The sequence below is a fragment of the Delphinus delphis genome, chromosome 16 (genome assembly GCF_949987515.2).
Source record: "Delphinus delphis chromosome 16, mDelDel1.2, whole genome shotgun sequence".
Lineage (NCBI taxonomy): Eukaryota > Metazoa > Chordata > Mammalia > Artiodactyla > Delphinidae > Delphinus > Delphinus delphis.
This window is the reverse complement of record NC_082698.1, coordinates 64,092,418-64,114,358: the sequence shown is the minus strand read 5'-3', so window position 1 is coordinate 64,114,358 and position 21,941 is coordinate 64,092,418. Positions and strand designations below refer to the sequence as shown.

At 36.5% G+C, this 21,941-nt stretch overlaps 1 protein-coding gene and 1 pseudogene across 1 annotated transcript in view; both read right to left on the bottom strand.

The window, feature by feature from the left end:
* The window catches only part of CTNNA3 (catenin alpha 3), a 1,614,209-nt gene that overhangs the window by 1,578,542 nt on the left and 13,726 nt on the right, over nucleotides 1–21,941 (bottom strand). The window lies entirely within an intron of this gene.
* Nucleotides 11,113–11,812, bottom strand: LOC132439211 (arginine-fifty homeobox-like; annotated as a pseudogene).

Genomic DNA, 21,941 nt, shown 5'->3' with positions numbered 1-21,941 from the left:
AACCAAAAAATGTATATGAATAAGGATTAATGAAGGAAACAGAGGAGTTATACTACCTTTACACAAGAAAGCTGTGACTGCAAAAAGGCTTGCATTCTTGCTTATACTTTCTTTTTTTTTTTAATACATCTTTATTGGAGCATAATTGCTTCACAATACTGTGTTAGTTTCTGTTGTACAACAAAGTGAATCAGCCATATGCATACATATATCCCCATATCCCCTCCCTCCCACCCTCCCTATCCCACCCCTCTAGGTCATCGCAAAGCACCGAGCTGATCTCCCTGCTGCTGCTTCCCACTAGCTATCTATTTTACATTTGGTAGTGTATATATGTAGATGCTACTCTCACTTCACCCCATCTTCCCCCTCCCCTAACCATGTCCTCAAGTCCATTCTCTACGTCTGCGTATTTATTCCTGCCCTGCAACTAGGTTCGTCAGTACCATTTTTTTTTTTAGATTCCATATATATGCGTTAGCATACGGTATTTGTTTTCCTCTTTCTGACTTACTTCACTCTGTATGACAGACTCTAGGTCCATCAACCTCACTACAAATAACTCAATTTCGTTTCTTTTTATGGCTGAGTAAAACAACAAGAATAACAACCAGAAAAAAAAAAAAAAAACCTGAAGGATAAACCGAAAACAAATTAAAATTGTTGTCCTCAGGACGAGGGAAAGAACAGAGCAGGGGAGACAGAGATGAATGCTAGACTTCTCTGAATATACCTAGTTTTAGAGTTTTGATGTTGGAGCCACGTAAATGTTTTACGTAAGTAAAAAGCAATTAACTCATAAATCAATTCTGAAAAATCAGAAGTAAACAAAAAAAAAAACCTTAACTATATTTCACATTAGCTTCACATTAGCTTCATAAACACTCAGAAATAATTTCAAGGAACTTCAAAACACAGTATTTTTTAAATAAGCTTTAAGGATATATTGTACAACACGGGGAATAAAAGCAATATTTTATAACTATAAATGGAGTATAACCTTTAAAAACTGTGAATTACAAAAATTATGAACCACCTGAAACTTATATAATATTGTACACAACTATACTTCAATAAAAAATAAAGTTTTTAAAAAAATTTTTTAAGTTAAAAAACAAACAAACAAACAGTATTTTTACTCTAATCCTAGAGGGATATCCTCCAGGACAAAAAGAATGTCAAAGTAATTTTAAACTACACTTAGTATTCTTATTATATATGTGTGATATATATATTCTTATTATATATGTATACATACATGTGTATACACACACATTAGGCTAGAGCAAATAAATAATTATATTCATACTATTAGGAAATAAGATTTCCAGCATAAGAGAAAAAGGAGATACAGATGGCCAACAGGCACATGAAAGATGCTCAACATCACTAATCACCCGAGAAATGCAAATTAAGACTACAGTGAGATATCACCCAACACCTGTCAGAATGGCTACCATCAAAAAGAACATAAATAACAAATGTTGGCGAGGATGTAGAGAAAGGGAACCTTTGTACACTGTTGATGGGAATGTAAAACTGGTGCAGCCACTGTGGGAAACAGTATGGAGTTTCCTCAAAACACTAAAAATAAAACTACCATATGATCCAGCAATTCCACTCCTGGGTATATATCCAAAGAAAACGAAAACACTAATCCGAAAGGATACATGTACCCCAAAGTTCATAGCAGAATTATTTACAATTGCAAGGTATGGAAGCAACCTAGGTGTTCATCAACAGATGAATGGATAAAGAAGATGTGGTATATAAATACAATGGAATACTACTCAGCCATAAAAAAAGAATGAAATTTTGCCATTTGCAACAACATGGATGGACTTAGAGGGCACTATGCTTAGTGAAATAAGTCAGAGAAGGACAAATATTGTATGTTATCATTTACATGTGGAATCAAAAAATTAAAACAAATTAGTGACTATAACAAAAAAGAAAGAGACCCACAGATACAGAGAACAAACTAGTGGTTACCAGTGGGAACAGGGGAAGGGCAAGATAGGGATGGGAAATTAAGAGCTACAAACTACTAGGTATAAAATAAATGGGCTACAAGATATATTGTACAGCACAGGGAATATAGCCAATATTTCATAATAACTACAAATGGAGTATAATCTATAAAAAATCTGAGGGACTTCCCTGGTGGTCCAGTGGCTAACACTCCATGCTCCCAGTACAGGGGGCCTGGGTTTGATCCCTGGTCAGGGAACTAGATCCCACATGCCACAACTAAGAGTTTGCACACCGCAGCTAAAGATCCTGCATGTTGCAACTAAAGACCCTTCATGCCACAATGAAGATCCTGTGTGCGGCAACGAAGACTTGGCACAGCCAAATAAATAAATATTTTAAAAAAATTTTTTGAATCACTATGTTGTACACCTGAAACTAATATAATACTGTAAGTCAACTATACTTCGATATAAATAAATAAATAAGAAAAAATATACAAATATAAAATCAAAAATTTTAAATTAAGCCCTATAATCTTATTTTGAGTTGGAAATATCAGTATGATCTGATTATATATTTTTCCCTTCCTAAAACACAATCTATTTCCTAGCTATGTTCACAAAAAAAAATTTTTTAATTGGGCAACAATGGCAACCTGGTGCACAGATTATGTTCCCTAAATACTATTTTCCACTAAAAAGACTTAGGCTCCTCGGTGGAAAGGCTGATTGAAGATCTAGTGCAGGAAATGTACAAAATGAGCCTAGAACATCTTCTTGTGCTAGAAATCAAGGCTCACTTGGGTTTTGTCAAAATGCTTAGTAAACAATTTAAAGGGGTTCTCAATGGCCAAAAATGGGGAAATTTGAGCATCAAAAGAATAAAAAATTACAGTATTCTGAAATATGTCCCACATATAAAAATTAAAAAAAAAAAAACCTCATTGGTCACCTTCCAAAGTTGCTAGAACACCATCCTCTTTTTCTGAAAATTGATAAACAATGGGAAATAATCAATATTTTCCTGATTTTCTGGTATGAACTATACTTTTGACTAATGAAATAGTAAGGGAAGAGTACTTTATAGCATGATCCCAACTGATAAAACTAATAAAGAATTATAGAATGATAAAGTCACCATTTACAACCCCTTAAAAAATAATAGGCTATACAATAATTACCAATATGAAGGCTAAAATCATTAACTGACTGATTAATAGGGAACTATGAGAATCAGGCTTACAGAGCATGAATGCAGTGATCAATTTTAACATTACCAAAAGTGAGATAACCCAGACTCGTGTATTAGACATAATATTAAATGGACAATTGATTTTCAATAAAGGTGTCAAGGTAACTCAATGGAAAAAAGGTAGTCTTTTCAACAAAGGGTGCTGAAATCATTGAACAGCCACTCATAAAACAGGAACCTTGACCCTTTCCTCACACCATATACAAACATTTACTTGAAATGGATCATAGAGCTAAAGATAAGATCTAAAGCTATTAAATTTCTCAGTGAAAACATAGGAGAAAAGTTTTGTTACCTTGGGTTAGGCAAAGGTTTCTCAGATACATCCAAAGCATGATCCATAAAAGAAAAAAAAATCAATAAACTGCTTCAACAAAATTTAACATTGCTGCTCTCTGAAAGACAATGTTAAGAAAATGAAATGGCAGGGACTTCCCTGGTGGTCCAGTGGTTAAAAATCAACCTTCCAATGCAGGGGATGCGGGTTCGATCCCTGGTTGGGGAACTAAGATCCCACATGCCGCGGGTCAACTGAGCCCGCGCGCCACAACTACAGAGGAGTCCATGCGCTGCAAGGAAGAGCCCGCACTCCGCAATGAGAGGTCCCACATGCCACAACGAAGATCCCTCAACTAAGACCCCATGCAGCCAAATAAATATTTAAAAAAAAAGAAAAGAAAAGAAAGTGAAATGTCAAACCACAGCTGAAGGATGGGATGAAGCATTTTTTTTTTGGTGGTACGCGGGCCTCTCCCGTTGCGGGACGCGCAGGCTCAGCGGCCATGGCTCACGGGCCTAGTCGCTCCGCGGCATGTGGGATCTTCCCGGACCGAGGCACGAACCCGTGTCTCCTGCATCGGCAGGCGGACTCTCAACCAGTGCGCCACCAGGGAAGCCCGGGATGAAGCATTTTTAAAACCCATATATGAAAAAGGACTTGTAACCAGAAAATATAAATAATACTTAAAAATCAAAATCTTTTTTAAAAAATTCAGTTTTTTAAATGGGCAAAATATTTGAAAAGACACTTCACCAAGAAGATGACATATAAGCGCATGAAAAATGCACATCATAAGTCACTAGAGAAACGCAAATTTAAGGTCACAATACATACTGCTACACACCTACTGTAATGGCTAAAATTAAAAAGACTGCCAATACTAGAGCTAGCAAAGATGAGAAGCAAATGGATATCTCACACATTTGCTAGTGAAAATGAAAACTGGTACAGCCACTTTATAAAACAGCTCGGAAATTTCTTATAAAGTTAAACATGCACCCAGCCTATGACCTAGCAATTCCACTCCTTAGACATTTACCCAAGAGAAATGAAAGTATATGTCCACCTAGAGACCTATATGCAAATGTTTATGGGGGCCTTATTCACAAGAGTCAGAAACTGAAAACAACTCAAATTTCCATCAACAGGTAAATAAACAATTTATGATACCATCATACTGTCACATGTTATGCAAGAAAAAAATGAACAACAGATACAGGCATCAACATGAATATCTCACAAAAGCATTATGCTAACTGATAGAGTCAGACAAAATTACACACTGCATGGTGCCACTTATATGACATTCTTGAAAGGGCAAAAATATAGGCACAGGAAACAGATCAGTAGTTGTCAGTGACTGAGGGTTAAGGGAGAAGATAACTGCAGATGGCACAAGGAAACTTTGGATTGACTCAAATAGAAATGTTCTATTTGTTTATGGTGGTGATTATATGATTGTGTATAACTGTCAGAAATCATCAAACTGTAAACTTATAAAGAGTGAATTTAATGCATATAAATTTTTCCTTAATAAATCTGACTTTTAAAAACTCTTTTCTGTTTATCTCTTACCAGTGACACAAAAAATATTTCTCAATTACTTCATTTACTATATAATTACAGATTTCTACTGATATCCATTGGCTCTATAAGCTCTTTGAATGGATCTCTCACTAGGATCTCTGAACTAATGCTTTCGAAAGCTAATTTGTTTTTCTTAAGCGTCCTTGACCACTCTGGTACATCACTCAGTTTATTTGGTGCCTAAATCCTACTTAGCTTCTAAAGAATATCTGCTTCCCAGGTTTCAGATATGTGTGTCCAGGTTATCCACAATCTCATCCCATGCAGCTGATGTGTTATCTATCCGATTGATAATTTTTTCTGGCAAGAACTCTAAGTCAACCTGCATATGTGTTTACAAAACTACAAAAATAAAACCTTTGAGTATTTGCTTTGTTTTTGTAGTGCTTTTTTTAAAAGATAATCATTTCTTATTGATTTTATTGTTAACGGAATATTTAAAAAATCAGAGCCAAATGATTGGCCCTGACTCATCATGTTAATTTAATATCTGAAAATATCACTGAAGATCCTTAGCAAAACTTTAACTGCTACACTTTTGTCCCTTTTCAATACTGTTGGGTGAAACCAGTGAGTTTCTAACTTTGTTCACTTATACAAGCCAGTTTTAGCAGGGTGTGCGACACCGAGTCCAGCGTCTTCAACACAGTAGTTGGTTTTTGAGTATTTGAAGATCAAAGTACATTAAGAAGTCCTGCCTCTGAATTCCTTCCTCCTACCCAACAACTTTTTTCCAAGTTAGATTGATCCAGTTAATTGTGATCGAACAGAAGTTGAAATTCAAATTAAATTTATAACCAAATTGAGTGAAAGGAAGGAAAGTAGCAAATAACCTATTCAGAAAAATTTTAAAATACCAGGACTAGATTCATAGATTCATACAAAATTGCCAGATATATTCTAAACATGGGCTTGATCATGTCTGTTCTAATGTGTACATATATGACCTTATTTAAATAACTTCTTGTTTCCAAAAAACTATGCCTCTTTAATCATTCTTCTGAATTTAGTAACAGACCAAATTTTATTCTGCTCCTAGAAAACTTAAAGCCACACTTATGCCTATATAAATCAGCATGTGGGTTAAAAGGGCAGCAGTTCTCCACTTTTTTTCCCACTAAAACACGAGTGACATTTAAAGTATATTTAATATTCACTGTCCAACATACCTCTCCCACTCTGGACTGCCACCCTTGGTAAGGGAGATAGCTAGTTTGCATGAAATTCCCCCACAAGATTTCTATATATAATCCTATATTTTGTCTCCCATCAATCCATCATACACCAGTGTCATAAAACCATAGTCAAGAACTGCTGCAGCTCAGCCTTATTCCTGGCTCTGTTTTATATCTCATACGTATTTTTCTTTCTACTTTCACTCCACTTTTATCCTTTTTTGAATTTCACATAGCCTTGTAAGTCACCTTAAATCCTTTCTAGAACAAGGTAAGGAATAAATAAATAATCATTCCATATATCTGCAAAAGCAATCTCTTCTCATTTACCCTAGATAAAGCCTTAAAACTTTAACTACTTGCAGCCTCTTAACTATTCTCTACCATATTAAACATACAAGTATCAAAATCACAAGTTCCTATTTTTTGGTTTTATTAATTTTCTTTTTAAAAATATTAAGGCTGCATACAGAAAAATACAGGAAAAGTATCCACGCACAATTTAAGTTTAGAGGCCCATAATAGAAATTAAATTGTTTGCACAAAGAACCTGCTTGCTGCATAACTTTTGTGTCTAAAGAATGTAAAGCTTCCAGTGTCTTGTATACAGTTACTCGAATAGTAATAGCTCAGCTACAGAGAAGGAATTTTTAAGTGCTTTGATATAAAACTACTATAGCTTGGGCATTGGCACACAAGAATTCGTTTCGGCGCTATTTTTAAAGCCACTAATAAATACTTCAAATACCAGAACTGAGCCTCTGCTCAACTGAGTCTGCCTCAATTGACGTGAAAGAAAAAGTATGTAAGAGAATCACATTTTTATTTAAAACTGAAATGCCTGCTAATCTACTTGGAAAAGTATATATAAAATTGGAACTTTCATAAAGTAATTTAGAGTTTAGTGTTGTTAAAAGAAAAATTAGTTATAAAAGTAATAAATGCACAACATAGTAGTTTCTATTCATCCCATTTTATAGAAATAATGTCCTTTAATTTCCCCCAAAGTTATCCAGCCAAGTAACACATTATCTATAATTAGGATTTGCCTTATAGCAAAGTTTGATTTTAAAAAGTTTGACACTTCACTCACCTACTGCAGGACAGAGTATTGCCCATATACAGATACTAAACCAACTGTCTAAGCAAGTTCTTGTGTTTAGAAATTCAGTGCCACTATTATGGCTCACAATTTGGCTTATGATGCATTTGTAAGCAAACAGCCTGACAAGCACCCTAGTGTATTTCAGGATGACTGACAGGACACAGTGGCTCAAACAGGAAAGGGGGATGGGTGCTCTTAAAGCAACATACCAGTGAAAGGCAACATTAAACAGTAGAATCAGATTGAAATTATATTTTTCAAGTTTGCAATGAAATAATAACATATTGTCCAATTCAAGCTTTTAAACATAACTTTCATGTCATTATGTGCCCCAAACACTGTAAATTCCAAACAGACTTTAAGAATTTAAAATATAGAAAGAAAAAATTAAAAACAAACATGCTAAATGATACTTCCCTGTACCTATCAAACTTCTAAATTACTTAAGACTATTCCAATTATTTTTAACAGAAATTAGGTCAGGGTACCCAGAGAAAAGCAGTTCTTATCTCACCTCTAGATATTTGCCAATCACTCTTACAACAGTAATTTAACTAATAAAAGTAATTTAAGTAGCTTGGATTATTCAAATCTCTTATTGAAGATGGGGCAGGAGATCTATATATTTTGCCCCTGCTGTGTTTCCTCCCTGTGACCTACTTCCATTGTTTAAAAATAGATCATTGGGTTAGGAAATTTCAATTATGGGTATTTCCATATTAGTTTCACTTGGAAAATATTTAAGTGATACATTGGCTTCATTCTTCACATTTATAATTTTTCCTATATTATCTTACGATACTCTGCACTGTTCAATCCTTTTATACAACAATCAGCCCTATTTTTTTTTTAATATCTACATGGAATTCTGTTATTGATTTGCTGTAATGTGTTGGGTCTTCGCTTCTGTGCGAGGGCTTTCTCCAGTTGCGGCAAGCGGAGGCCACTCTTCATCGCGGTGTGCGGGCCTCTCACTATCGTGGCCTCTCTTGCTGTGGAGCACAGGCTCCAGATGCGCAGGCTCACAGGCCCAGTTGTGGCTCACGGGCCCAGTTGCTCCGCGGCATGTGGGATCCTCCCAGACCACGGGCTCGAACCCGTGTCCCCTGCATTAGCAGGCAGACTCTCAACCACTGCACCACCAGGGAAGCCCCATCAGCCCTATTTTTAAAACAAAAAAAAGCCATTCATTTTTTCATAATATTCATAATATTTATTTATAATGCTTTTTATTTCTGTAAGGTTGGTAGTTACATCCATTTCTGATTCTAGTAATTCGATTCTTCTTCCTCTTCCCCCTCCTCTCCCCCCTCCCCCTTCCCCTTCTCCTCCCCTTCTTCTTCATCTTCTTCCTCTTCTTCTTCTCCCTCTTTTTCTTCTTCTTCTTCTTCTTCTCAATCTAGCTTGCTTGGATTTCATTGGTTTGCTCTATTGCTTTTCTATTGTCTATTTCATTTATTTCCACTTTAGCCTTTACTTCCTTACTTCTCCTTGCTTTGGATTTATTTTGCTCTTCTTTTTCTAGTTTCTTAGGGTGAAAAGTTATTGAGTTGAAAGCAAAACTATGGAGACAAGGATCAGTGGTTGCCAGAGATTAGGGGAGAGGGAGGGATGAATAGGTGGAGCACAGAGGATTTTTAGGGCAGTGAAACTCTCCCATATGATACTACAATGGTGAATACATGACAATTACGTATTTGTCAAAATTCGTATAATGTACAACACTGAGAGCAAACTCTAATGTAAACTATGGACTTCAGGGGATAAAGATGTATCAGTGTAGGTTCATCTGCTATAACAAATGGACCACTCTGGTGTGGGTTGTTGATAGTGGGGGATGCTGGGTGTATGTGGGAGCAGGGGCTATATGGGAAATCTCTGTACCTTCTGCTCCTTTTGCTGTGAAATGAAAACTGCTCTAAAAAATAAGACTATTAAAAAAATCAAAAGTAATTTTTAAAACAAACCAATAAGCAAAAAACCTCACAACCTAAGGGCCAATGTCTCTACCCTAGGTCTGCAGTCTTGCCCTGCAAGATCCCTCTGTGATGACCCAGAATGTGATGGGTAACAGGACATTCAAACCTGCTACTGCCACTATCTCTAATACTTTCCCCCAGTGAATGCTGATCCAGTTATTGTTATTATATAATGTATGCTACCAGATTATTCACATAATTTCTCCCATCTTGATTAATTGCTTAGAAATGTTCTTTTTACTTTCTAAATTGAGGGAGAGGTAGGAGTTTCTTCTAATTAAATTGCCTTATGATCAAAGAATGCTGTTTGTATGTTATTGAGTTTGTTAAGATTTGCTTCACGGTCTAATATGTAGTCATTACGCACTTGAAAAGAATGTGTGTTCTCTACCAGTTGAATGCAGAAATCTATATACTTTCATTAAATCAAGCCTATTAACTGTACAGTTAAAATCTATACCCATACAAAATTTTTATTCATTTGACCTATGGATAAAATCATCTATTATGACTATATATTTGTTAAGTTTCCCCAAGAGTTTTGTTAATTTTTACTTCATATATTTTGGGAATATGTTAAATGTATACAATGAATTATTGTATCTTTCAGGTTAATTGCTCCCTTTACCCTTGTCTAATATACTTTTACTTCCAACAAAATGTTTTGCCTTAAAGTTTAATTGGATAGATATTAATATAACTATGCCAGCTTCCCTCCTACTTAAAAAAAGGTTGATTTGAGATCTTATTCTTTAAATATAGGCTTTTGCAGCTATAGATTTCTTTGCAAGCACTGATTTAGCCTCATCCCGTAAGTTTTGGTAATATTGTGTTTTTGTTTTCACTCATCTTTGCATATTTCCTAATTTTCCTTCTGATTTCTTCTTTATCTATTGGTTATTTAGGAGTGTGCTTTTTAATATCCATATATTTGTGAATGTCCTGAATTTTCTTCTACTATTGATTCCTATTTTCATTCCATTGTGTTTGGAGAACATGCTTCATATGACTTTAACCCTGTTAAATTGATTATTTTATGGCTTCAAATGTCTTTTATTGAAAACATTTCCAATGTCCATTATTAAGTTTTAAACTTTTCAGTACAGAGGCCTTAATTTTCTTAGTTAATTCCTAGATACTTTATATTTTTCATTGAGAGGTACTTATTTTATTATGTGTTTCTTTATTATTGGTTTTGAGAGGCGCCATTAATTTTGTTCATTAATCATATAGCTGGAAAATTAGCTTAACTGTCAAGTTTGTTGGAAATGTAAGTTTATAAACCTGCTGCCATTAAAAGTGGATGACCCCTAAAGGCTACTGACCTTTTAAAAAGTCAAAGATAGTTTTGGGAAGAGGGAATTTTGGAGTCTCATTGGCCATCGAAGGGACTAGGAAGGCCTCTCCAGGGAGAGTTGTGGGGATGATTCTGTAGTACTGAGCTATACTTGCAGGAAACTCCTAGTTTTTACAACATTTCCATGGAAATCAAAGCAACACTGAGCCAGATATTTGGGTTGAAAGCAGACAAAGGCAAGAGCATGTACAAGATGCAAGAAGATCCTTTTTCTCTACTGTCTGATATATATTAGTACTTTGATCAGAGACATCCAAAGTGTACCATACTGGAGGGGTTCTGGAATTCCAGGCTGTCTCTCAGACTGTAGGCTGCAAAGCTCCAGTTTGTCATACTGAAGCAGGTTTGCCCAGGAGATAAACCTACAGCTGGATCAGCAAAGATGCTAAGAGAGGAACTCTATTCTAACTGGGCCTTGTCGGTGAGAGATACTAATACAGAGAGTGGAAAGAAGAACTGGCTATCTCATCCTCATCAGGAAAACTGTACAGTTCCATGATTTGTGCTATGTCATAGGCATCAGAGTACAAAGCAGGAACTGAGGCCACTAGCCTCTCCAATTGAGGATCTTGCATTTGGACATCACTTGTAGCAATCTCAGTGATGATAGTCCCCTGCCCAATGGAAAGGGTCTAAGGGCTGAGGTAAGTGGGAGCTATAAGAATCTGAAACTGCAGGGAGAAAAGAATGAGGACTGGTTGATGCTGTGGGCACATTCTTGGCTGGAAGGACCGACTGCTGCTCTTGTCGCTGTTGCTGCTTCCTCTTTTTGAACCGCCAATTCCTGAACCAAATCTTTACTGTTCATTCTGGTAGGCTGAGTTTTAAAGCAAGTTCTCTCTGGAGGTTTTTATCTGGAAACATGTTACAGCTAAACAGAACCTTCAACTCTTCATGCTGTGTGTGTGTGAATGAGGTGCAATCGTGAGGCTTCTTCCATTTTGTGGGACCAGATGGTATCTGTGAATCAACCTCGAAGTTCATGCTGGAATCATCCATGTAGACAAAAGGGTCTGGTTGGGGATTCTCTTGGACTATTTTGTTCATCAGGGGTGCTGACATATGGCAAGGAAGGTCTGTCATGAATTCCTTTGGAGTGCCCATTTTCAAGCCCTCTTGATGTGTCTCTCTGGAAATGCAGTTCCTTTCCAGCCATTCATTTTTAAACGCAATCCCACATTTAGCCAGCAGAGGGTATCATCTGATTCTGAAAGGCCACAGTATTGAGTCCAATGACATTTCTTTCTATACTTGAACTAGGAACTGGGGCACACCATTTCAACTTTCCCTATTAAATGTGTTTAGAAATATCCCATTTTATTTGCCCATATAAATTTGACTTATAGAGCCCATATTAGTGTTTAATATTTCTCATCTGTGACAAAGTCTACCATTATTTCTTCCTCTATCAACTCAATCACATGCATCAGAATTAGGTTCAATCATCACAATGACTTTGCACAACCCTAGATCTTCTGGGACAAAAAAGCAAACAACAAAAACTCTACATAAAGATTCTAAGCCCCATCAGAAAATCCAAAAACAAATTCCAAAAAATAAAACTGCCCTATTAAACAAAATAATTAATTTATCTTCAAAGTTTATATATGACATTTGTAAACTGTTTAATATTTTCTAATTGCCCTGTTTAATATTGGCTGTCGATTATATATTAGGAGCTATAAGGTAATATTAGAAGACATGTTTCCTGTTACCACTGCATTATTTCTCATGAGCATGAAATGTTATGACTAACAAAGTCCTCATACAAGCTGCAAATTCTTTATTTTACAACTTAACACCCACTTCAGTTTGGAAAAGCATGAACATTGATTTGCCTGATTTACTCTAAAAATAAAGATCTTACTATCTAATTAGCTAACATCATTAACTACCACAAATTTATCTTGACCAAAGATAAAAATTTTCCACACTTCTCGAAAGCTATTATCACAAACATCAAGTCTACTGTTAACTATGGCAAAAATAAAACAGATCTAAAGGCTCAGAGTGATCTCTCTTCTCATGTTCCTAGGCTTGCCACTAATGACATATCCTTTATACGAAAGTATTAAATTTTCCAAAGAGAAAAGAAATAATCATTCTCTTCCTCAGTTGTGATTCAAAATAGGAAATTATAGCTTCTTTAAAAGAGAATTCTATTCCTTATAATGAAAGCAAGTTTGGGGTTCTTCACTCTATAAAATTATTTTTAATACCTGAATATGGCAGTTTCTTTCCTCATATAGTAACTAATGGTAGCCATTAAAACTTATATTTTACATTTGGAAATAAAGTATAACATCTCAACTGTTATTGATTCTTTCATAAAATTTTGTAACTTCAATTTTCTAAACTGATGTATTCTCTATAATATAAAAGCAATACTTAAAATTATTTCTCAAATTAACTTATAAGATAAGCATCCAGGAGGAAACAGAAAAGTCTGTTTTGCAAGTAATTTGCTTATCCTTCTTACCTATCACCCACACATTTTAGAATATACAGATAACTAATATTTTTTTTCTGTTTTCAGTTAACCACTTAATTCCACTTTACTTTCCAACTCAGAGTTTGGTTCCCTGACACAGGCACTCCTGAACTGCGTCCCATTTAATGATTTTTGGTTTTCCCAGGTGCCTTAAGAACCTATATCTAAAGGCCTTATTAGACTCCATTCTATTTGTGGCTTAGAAAAACAAGGGGGAGCTAGAAATTCAGAATCCTGGAGCTCAGAAGAAAAAACAAGATATGGTAACTATGCATCCGTGTTATGCCTTAAACCATGAGAGTAGAAGAGCTCTCCCAAGGCTGAGTAGAGGGAGATAAGGCACCAAAGATAGTACTTTGCAAAACAAGTACCCACTAGGGGTAGGAAAAGAAGGGAAGTCGTGAAAAGAATAGGCAGAAAGGCAAGACAAACTTAGTTCAGATTCAAGCCCTACTTTACTTTGCTTGGCCTTGTCCACATTGACTCCCATTTACCCTGGTTTCTTCATGTGAAGTGAGACCTACAAAGCTGATATGAAGGGTAATTACTTATAAAATTACTCATAGGCTCTAATGGAGTGCTAATTATAGTATTAAATAATCCATTAGTCAATTATTGCTATTTTGTGGAAAGATAAGTTTCTCTTTGTGGAATTCTACTTTTCCAAATCCAGATGTCATTGAATTTTAAAAGACTGCTGTGAAAGATAACAGATTGCCCATCTGATTTAAAAGTTGGTGAAGAGTCATTAAGTTCACACATTATTATTTAGCAAATTAAATCCATTTCACCAAGGGAAGTTCTACCCCATCCATGATAATAATTTATAATTAGGTAACAAGGAATCATGGTCCTAAAATGGAGGAGCTTAAAAGCTGCTTCCAACAGATGAATGGATAAAGAAGATGTGGCACATATATACAATGGAATATTACTCAGCCATAAAAAGAAATGAAATTGAGTTATTTGTAGTGAGGTGGATGGACTTAGAGTCTCTCATACAGAGTAAAGTAAGTCAGAAAGAGAAAAACAAATACCGTATGCTAACACATATATATGGAATCTAAGAAAAAAATAAAGGGTCATGAAGAACCTAGGGGTAAGACGAGAATAAAGGCACAGACCTACTAGAGCATGGACTTGAGGATATGGGGAGGGGGAAGGGTAAGCTGTGACAAAGTTAGAGGGTGGCATGGACATATATACACTACCAAACGTAAAATAGATAGCTAGTGGGAAGTAACCGCATAGCACAGGGAGATCAGCTAGGTGGTTTGTGACCACCTAGAGGGGTGGGATAGGGAGGGTGGCAGGGAGGGAGACACAAGAGGGAAGAGATATGGGAACATATGTATAACTGATTCACTTTGTTATAAAGCAGAAACTGACACACCATTGTAAAGCAATTATACTCCAATAAAGATGTTAAAAAAAAAAGCTGCTTCCAAAGTCACAACACATGCTTAATAAACACAAGACATACTAACACATATTAATAAATTGTGTATGTTATTTAGAGGATTGAGTATGGGATGGTTTAAGGACAGAATACAAAACTAAAAGCAAAATAATGACAATAAGAAAAAGAAAGGAAGGAAGGAAGGAAGGAAGGAAGGAAGGAAGGAAGGGAGGAAGGGTCGTCTGGTGTCTTGTTCCCACATAAGACTTATGGAGTTGTGCCAATCCGCTTCATTCCAGAGCAGAGAGCCAGTCAGTCACTGAGACTATATTAGAAAGAGAAGAAGGAAATGTTTCTCCCACTCTCTGTTTCCAAAGATAATAACAGAAAACTAGAGCATGATGGATTTCACTACCAAGTAGCCAGGTTTATTTTACTCTTGTCCCCACTGACCCTCTAAAAGTCAACTCTACTAATTTTGCATTATGGAACACAGGAAAAATATGTACAAACACAAAGAAAATCCATGTTTCAAAGCTTACAATATCCCTAAATTATCCAAAAAATAACTGCTACCGGGGGCTTCCCTGGTGGCGCAGTGGTTGAGAGTCCGCCTGCCGATGCAGGGAGCGTGGGTTCGTGCCCCGGTCCGGGAAGATCCCACGTGCCGCGGAGCGGCTGGGCCCGTGAGCCATGGCCACTGAGCATGCGCGTCCGGAGCCTGTGCTCCGCAGCGGGAGAGGCCACGGCAGTGAGAGGCCCGCGTACCGCAAAAAAAAAAAAAAAAACTGCTACCGTCCCTAAACTTAAACTGTAATATCAGACCTTCAACTGTAGTGAAAAGAATGGTGCTTATCACAGAGTAAAGGAAAATAATTAAACTCAGTTGTTAACATAGTGAATCACATTTTTTTCTACTCTAAATAATGACCTTGTCCAATAGTCTGAGTAACCCACACACATGACTTGACTCATCCCAGCTTTTTTCCTTCTGGGTCTTGAATACAAAGAATTAGACTGACACAATCAATCATGCTCCTCTGTGAAGTTCAATTCATGCAACGGGTCTGTGAAAATCCTGTTTTTTGGTTGTTGTTTTTTGTTGTTGTTTTTATCATATTCTGTATCCCTCAGTCTCAGTTCCATTTCCCTCCCTCCTTCCTATAGGCATCCAATCTGTAGTATTTCATGGGTACCTTTCCAATCAACTTTCCATAAGTTTTTTTACATATGATATATATACCTTTACAATGGTAGATACCTTTACAATGGTATATATCTTTACAATGGTATATGGCCTTATGTGTGTGTGGATTTTTAAATTTACACAAACAGTATTGTACTTCCCATCTCTTCCTACTTCTCAATCTTTCTCTCTCTCTCACTTTCTCATCTCAACATTACATTTTCACAGTCTATTGATGTCAAACTATAACCACAGGTTAGCTCACTCAATACATAAACCCAGCTCCCCCTTGCCTTTCACTGCTATGGAAGCAAGACATTAGATTTTCCAGCCTTCTTTGCAACTCAGAATGGCATATGACAGAATTCTGGCCAATGAGATATCAGCAGATGTTTGCTGAGAGGGTTTCTGGCAAAGCTTTTGCTTTCCCTATAAAAGGGATGTCAGACAATGTTGCCATAGCCCTTCACCCTTCCTTCTATTATCTGTGGTATGATGCCTGGACATAAAGCAGTCTTACTGCAAACCTGAGGAAGAAAGATGACAGAGCAGAAGTATAGAAAAAGCTTGGGTCTTTGATGTTATCAGTTCTGAACTTCTCACCTACAGATTTCTTATTATTTGAGAAAAATGAGTTCTCAATTAATGTGACTGATTTAGTTTGTTCTTTTATTTTGCATTTGTAGCATTTTATCAGACGCATTTATAATGTATTTTATCTGCCCATATCCCTATTCAAGTATGTTTAGGTAGTATTCAACCCTTTACTATAGGAAACAATGCTACAATAAACATTGTCGTACATGTATTTTTGTGTACCTATGCAAGAGTTCCTCTAATATATATATATTCTGCTGTGGGCTGAATTGTGTCCTACTCAAAATTCATGTTTGTAGTACCAACCCTCCGTACCTCAGAATTTGGCTTTATTGGAAACAAGGTCTTTAAGGATGTGATTAAGTTAAAATGAGGCCATTATGGTGGACCTTAATTCACTATAAATGGTATCCTTATAAGAAAGGGGGTAAGGACACCAACACACACAGAGGGATGACCATGTGAGGTCATGCAAGCCAAGGAGAGAAGGCTCAGGAAAAAAACAAACCTACTGACACCTTGATCTTAGACTTCTAGCCTTCAAACTATGAGAAAATAAATTTCTGTTGTTTAAGCCACCCAGCATGTGGTATTTTGTTATGGCAGCACTAGAAACTAATACAATTCAGAAGTAGAATTTCTGGGTCAGAATGTATGCGAGTATTCAATTTCAACAAATACTACCAATTTCGTCTCCAAAATATTACCAGCAGACCACATGGACTCACATATCCCCATCTCCTCACCAGCACAAGACACTGCATGACATTTCAATTTCTGCCACCATGGGAGGTACAAAGTTGATCTCATTGTTGTTTTAATTTTCATTTCTGATTACCAATGTAATTGGTGATCTGTTTTAGGTTAACTAGCTTAAAACACTCCTTTCTGTGGACTGCTTACCTGTATTTTTTTTTACCAATTTTTCTCCTAGGTTGCCTGTTTTTTCTTAATAATTTCCAAAAATTCTCTGTATGTTTTATATATAATCCTTTGTCAATTATATTCTTCAAAAATATCCTCTCCCTGCTTACTATGTCTCTCTTTGTATTCTTTTTTTTTTTTCTTTTGGCCATGCTGCGCAGCATGCGGGATCTTAGTTCCCTGGCCAGGGATCAAACCTGTGTCCCCTGCAGTGGAAGTCCAGAGTCTTAACCACTGGACCACCAGGGAAGTCCCTCTCTTTATATTCTTAAACATTCCACCATCTGTATATAAAAGTTCTATTTTCTTCACGTCCTTATAGATACTAGGTTATTGCCAGACATTAATTTTTGCCAATCTAATAGGTATGATAAACTATCTCATCATTGATTTAATTTGTATTTACCTGATAACTAGTGAAACAAGTTAAATGTCTTTTCACTTATGTATTGGTCATTCCAATTTTCTCATCTATGAATTACTTTTTCACTTATCATGGACCCATTTCCCTGTTAAGACTGTTCTTTTCCTCATTAATTTTTTAGGAGTTCTTAGATCATTTTTATTGAATGAGTCTATAAGCCAGCTATTTCCACAATAAGGCTACATAAGAAACCATCCTAAAACTCAGTGGGATAAAACATTTATTCTCTCTTGTACATTTTCAGGTTGGCTGGGGGTCAGCTAATGCAGGATGGGCCTGGCTGGGCTTACTCCAAGCTGTAGTTTTGGAATCCAGATCTATTCCACATGTTTCTCATCCTCCTTGGACATGCCGGCTACCAGAAACATGTTTTTCCCATGGCAACAACAAAAATACAAGGACAATGGGAAACACAATGCCTCTTAAGATATAAGCTTCAAACTAGTACTCTGCCTCTTCTGCCCACATTTCAATGGGCAAAGCAAGTCACACAACCAAGTTTAACACTAATGGTGCAGGGAAATATACTCTGCCTCTAGTGGGAAGAACTGCAATATCATATGGCAAAGGGCCTGGATACAGGGAAGGAAAAGAATGGGGAAAAATAATGCAATCCATTTTATATGAATGATTTATAAATATATCCTCTCAGTTGGTAGCTTTCATTTATCTTCTTTTATGTTACTTTTTTCCACAAAGAAGGGTTTTATATTAATATAATTAAATATTTCAGTCTTTTACTTCATTGCTTATGTTTTGGCGGTCTTAGTTAAGAAATTATTTCCTACCCTAAGACCATAATAAACATGCTCCTATATTTCTCCCTAGAAGAATGCAATCAAGAGGATCAACAATCAATATGTTTTAACTTAGCATGTGTATAAATGCAAGATTATATGATATAAACTAAGGCAGCAAAGTTAAACAAGTAATCAAAATTTTTAAAATTACCAAGGATGACTAATTATTACTGGTGAAATTTTGAGCTTGGTCTTTTAAAAATATTAATGGATACAGACTGAAAAAGATGAAAAATATGCAAGAATTGTAAAGAATCACAAAACTTGATATTCTTCCGTTAACATATATTTATTGATCTAAGCTATATTTTTAAAACTGCTGAGCACAAGACCACAGGAAAATATATATAATCTTCTCAGGTCATGACATCTTGGAAAAAGAAAAAAGAAACTTTTACAGAACTTAGCTATTATAAAACAATATATGTTATGATGTCGTATTTGTAAAATATATGTATATATGTGCTAATAGTAGGAACTACTTCAATAGTTTGGGGTAAAAAGGAGGTCCCATCTATTAATTTTTCAAATTAAAACCACTTCCCAATTGCCAGACTGGCAGGGAGCCCAGTATCTCTCTTATTCCTCAAATTGTTCAAGAACTCTGGGGGCCTCTTGATCCACATACCTTAGAGAGAGAAAACCAGAGAATTTTATTAGAATACAAGTGGGCCCTGTTGAAGGCTGCTGCTGTTCTGCTCCTGGCACACAGTTTACTCATGAAAACTGATCCCCTGCAGTTCCATGTGACCCTTCCACCTGCTGTGCTCTTGCCTTTGCTGCTGCAAGTACATGGTCACAGGGATTCTTCAAGAGAGAAGCAGCCTGCTCCCTTAGAGGTACAGCATGGCAGCCACGCCTAGAGCTTTTAAGTTCACCAAGCACCAAGCGGATGCGTCGGCAGGGCCTTCTGCCTCCAGTTACACAAGTGCCCAGACAGCCTCTCCCATTGGGCAATGCAGGCTACAACAAGGAGTCCTAGCCTAAAGTCTTTGATGTTTTTTCTTACTAGGTCTTTTTTTAACAGGGACCAGTTCAATGCACAAAAAACTTTCTAATAATAAATGCAGGGAAGGAGTCCAGGTCTTCACTCTTTTCCTCTCTGAAGGTTCCCAGACTCTACAAACTTCTTCCAGTCCTCCCAGTGTTGACCAGCCCTGAAGGTGAAGAAAGACTGTGAAGGGCAACCTTTACAAAACCAGAAAAAGACCCTGCTACATCAGTACCTGAGACACAAAAGGATAAAGACCTCATTAATGGTTTCAAACACTGGTGGGGGGGCGGATTTCTCTTACCTTATAGTTGCCAGATAAAATACAGAATGACCAGTTAACTTTGCATTTCAGATAAACAATGAATAATTTTCTGGCATATGTCCTATGCCAGAAACATACTTATACTAAAAAATTATTAATTTGTTTACCTAAAATTCAAACTTGTGTGTCTTGTATATTTATTTGCTAAATCTGGCCACTCTACCTTATCTTACTTCATGAATGGAACAAACTGGGAGGAGGGGGACCTAGAACTCCCTCGTGCCTAAATTTAAAGCAGCCACAGAGCCAGACCCTCACGTCCATGTATCTTGACATCCTATCAGAGACCTGAGCCTGAGAGAGTCAAACAAAAAGTCAGCTCTCACCCTGCTACTGCACAGCAGCTGCTTTTTAGATAGCCAGCGATATTTCCTGGCCACCTCCCAGCAATATATTTCTAACTACACTCACTTGGAAGATTTTAGTTCCCAGAAATGCAACAAGGATAAAATAGGACAAGGGAAGAATGACATATTGTGCCCTGGGATATCAGAGCCCCAACAGTAGGAGCAGAAACACAAAAAAACACTGGCAGAGGCTATTCTAGAGATTAGGTTTTATGCATGTCTTTTAGAAAAGTGAATCTGAATTGCTTCAAATTATCTAAGATTAAATTCACCTCGGAGTAGAGGATCAAACAATAAGAATAGGAGAATAGTTGCCCCAAATGAATATATAGCTCCTGTAGCCCAGAAATTCAGCAAGATACTTGCCCTCCACTTTAAGAGTTGAGAGGGAAATTCTGTGGTTCCAAAATTGATAGTGACAGAGCTCAAAAGGGATATAGATATGTATATATCTCACTTATGACAAACACCAGGACTGAATAAATCTCTTGTCTTTCAAAATAAGTAAACAGAAAAAATCCAAAATTAAAAGACTGTATAACAATAAAAGAGGAAGACAAGGGAAATTATCCTCAAGACAAAAGAAAATTTAGAATACATCTACTCTGTGCTCTCAGTGAAATACCCAAACTTAAAAATTCTAGGTAAGAAATGATGGAAATGTTAAGTAAAATGAAAAGAAAGTTGACTGAAGTGAAAGGTCAAGATAAAAAGAGATGTGGCAAAAATTTTTAAGTAAAAGAATTCAGCAAACCCAAAGAGACAATAAAGTAATTAAAACCTGCCCTGAGGAATCACTCCTCTCCTTTATCATCTGCCTATCAGCAACTTCATCATTCAGAGAGCAAAAGAAACTAAGAATGGAAGGGCTACCCTGGGCTTAATTCTTACCAACAAAGAGGAATGTGTTAGTGAAGTCAAAGTGACAGGAACCTTGGGAAAAATTCAACATATCACCTTAGAGTTCATTACGGCCAAGGAAGAAAACCAAAAGCAAAGTAAGACAAGTACCTTAGGGTGCTTAGCAGTTCAGAGAAAATATAAGAATTTCCCAGAGGCAGAGATTCTAAAATGAAAGACAGGTGAAAAAATAAAACCCACTACTGCAATCACAAATGAGGGGGAAAAAACATGGGAGAGCACGTATGCAAATATAACTCAATGTGCTATACAAGGTGCTTTCTAAAGACTGAGATTTTTAAAGGACATACAAAAGAAGACGGAAAAGGGTAAATGTAAGGATGAATACATAAGTGTGGTATTAGCCTATCAGAAGAGTGGACTAAAACTACAATGAGCAAAGACTTGTAAAAAACACACAAAACAACACAAAAACTTCTAGGTTGCATGTGAGGGTGGAAGGACAAAAAAGTTACAACCTCCCTCCTCCTATGTTAACAAGGTACAGAGAGGAAGCAAAATGACAATATTCTGAGTTTGCTTTCATATTATCTACTAAGGAACATGGTCTTTAAAATGGAAAAATTGTGCCAACAATCTTGAGAAGAAATTGATAAACCACAGAAGAAAAGATAGTGGGCGAATGTTTAACTGTTTAGATAAATGTCCTTTTCCAGGTGTATTTTATTTTAGTACAGCAGGCTTCTCATTCCCAGCACTATTGACATTTTAGGCTGGATAATTTGTTATGGGGGGCTGTCTTGACTTGTAGGATGTTTAGCAGCATCCTTAACCTCTAACCACTAGATGCCAGTATCACCAGCCTCCTCTTTGTAACAATCACAAATG